This window comes from Phascolarctos cinereus, unplaced genomic scaffold (genome assembly GCF_003287225.1).
Source record: "Phascolarctos cinereus isolate Bilbo 61053 unplaced genomic scaffold, phaCin_HiC Scaffold_1;HRSCAF=81, whole genome shotgun sequence".
Classification (NCBI taxonomy): Eukaryota; Metazoa; Chordata; class Mammalia; order Diprotodontia; family Phascolarctidae; genus Phascolarctos; species Phascolarctos cinereus.
Window position 1 is genome coordinate 98,786,089 of NW_027555514.1, and position 2,557 is coordinate 98,788,645.

Consider the following 2,557-nt stretch of genomic DNA (forward strand, 5'->3'; position numbering starts at 1 on the left):
ACACACACACACACACACACACACACACACACACACACACTGGCACCACCCTTTCTTTTCGCAACATTATCTCATGTTTTTCTCCTCCCAGCATTCTATACCTTAGATAATATGGACAACTCCCTCATAAAGTTTGATAGGGATGATAGGCAGTATGCATGTCTGTTAGCATTCTTACTATTTCTGTTTTTCTCATTCTATAGGAAGCCTATAGTTAGATAGGAGCAGGAAAAAGTGGAGGTCTGAGATTCTCTATTCTCAGTCTAAGTTCAGAGACCCAGATTTAACTTGCCTGTAAAACAAGTTTCACAAAACTGATTTTGGCCAATGAAGCCTTCATTTTCTTGTCCATGCCACGCCTAGAAAATTTATTAGTGATTTCTTTCTCCATGCTTCTTCCCCCAAAAGATTGTTTGTTTGTGGGGTTTTTTTCAGTATTTCTCATTTCAATCTTCCTTCTAAGATAGAAAGAGACATTTCAGTGACTACAAAGTTGAAAGGATAGAGAATCAGACTTTCAGATTCTGACACAGTATAAGGAAAACAGTATGAAATGCTTTAGGTGGCAAGGATGTATTTCACCATAAATTCTGTTTAGCCTGTGAAGAAGGTGGCGGAGATGATGGGATTCCAAGGGGAAAAAAAGAGGGAATATAAAAATCCTACCCTGGGACAAAAAGGATCTCAGCAAGATTTCAAAAATTTACATTTTCAGATATTGTCCGTGGGGGAAGAATCAGTTTCCCCCGCTCTGATTGAATGAATGCTAGTTAGTAGTCAAAACTTGGGAAGTACTTACAATTTCTGAGCCTCAGTTTTTCTCAACAGTAAAATGGAAATAATAGTTGCTTTACCTTCCTTCTGAAGGTGGTGTTATAAGGGAATTAATCTTATAGTACCCAAACTGGGTTTTTAAGCTGAAACACGTAAATGCTTTCCTTTCTTCTAAGAGTATGTAATGAGGGTTTATCAACAATTTACAAAAAAAAAAGTTTTTTTTCTTCTAGAATCAAAGCACTCCATTATATTGCTCCCATCCTTATAGAACTACCCTCACATGGCCTATAACAACCAGACATGGGTGAATGAGTTCATCCTTTTAGGATTATCTAATGACCAGAAGACTCAGATTTACCTCTTTGTCCTCTTCCTGGCCATGTACTTGGTGACTATGCTGGGAAACTTCCTTATTATCCACCTGATCAGGCTGGACAGTCGACTTCACACCCCCATGTACTTCTTCCTTAGCATCTCTCCATTGTAGATATCTGCTACATGAACAGCACTGTCCCACAAATGCTTATTCATTTTCTATCTTCAAGGAAGTCTATCCCATTCCGTAGCTGTATTTTTCAGCTCTATATCTCACTGGCACTGGGTGGGACTGAGTTCTTCCTGCTGGCAGCAATGTCATATGACCGCTACGTGGCAGTGTGCTATCCCTACACTACACAATCATCATGCATGGAGGGCTGTGCACGGCTCTGGCTGCTGCCTGTTGGGCTGCTGGTTTCCTGAACTCACTCATGGAGACAATCATTACCTTTCGACTTCCCCTGTGTAAGGATGTTATCAATCACTTTGCCTGTGAGACACTAGCAGTGTTGCGTTTGGCTGTGTGGACATTTCCTTCAACAAGATCATGGTGACCTTCTCAGGTTTTGTGGTCATCATGTTACCCTGCTCCTTGGTCCTGTTCTCCTATGCCCAGATTGTTAAAGCCATTCTGCGTATCCGTTCTACTCAGGGACGTCGCAAAGCCTTTGGGACCTGTGCCTCCCATCTCACTGTGGTTTCCCTTTGCTTTGGGGCCACCATCTTCACCTACATGCGGCCCCAGGCCACCTCCTCAGCAGAGCATGAAAAGATGGTTTCCTTGTTCTATACCACAGTGGCCCCTATGCTGAACCCTATGATCTACAGCCTGAGGAACAAGGAAGTGATGGGTGCACTGAGAAGAGCACTGGAAAGATTCTCTGAAGAAACATGAAAACCCAAGATTTACCCATTCCCCTCCCCACCAGTCACAAGAAAGAGAAGATAAGTGAAAGAATGCAATACTACTCTATTTTCTCATCATAGAGCTCTACCTATTTGGTACCTTATGGTAGCCAGAGCCTCTCATAGGTTATTCTTGAATTTAGAAGGAGGGAGAGTCAAGGTCTTGGGGTCTGTTGTGCCAGCCCTTGACCATCAATACTGACATGAGGTGGGAAGTGGGAGTGAATTTTATGTGCCCTGCAGGTACTCCCCTCCCACCTTTTTGGATAGTAGGGAAAGTTTTCCTCTTCATAGATGTTGTCTAATGTTTACACTAGGGCCCTCTGTAGATCCATATTTCATGGCACCTCTGGGCATAGGATGGGGTCACAGAATCAGAAAATTTCAGAGCTGGAGAGCCTTGAGAATCCATACACTCCACCTCCTACCTGAACTACAATCCTTTCTATAACATTTTGTCATTTAATTGTTTTTCAGTCGTGTCTACACTTTATGTCCCTATTTGGGGTTTTCTTGGCAAAGATACTGGAGTGGTTTGCCATTTACCTCTTCAGCT

At 42.5% G+C, this 2,557-nt stretch overlaps 1 pseudogene; it reads left to right on the forward strand.

The window, feature by feature from the left end:
* The first annotated feature begins 1,057 nt into the window (after positions 1-1,057).
* LOC110216217 (olfactory receptor-like protein OLF3) lies at positions 1,058-1,990 on the forward strand (annotated as a pseudogene).
* The last annotated feature ends 567 nt before the right edge of the window (positions 1,991-2,557 follow it).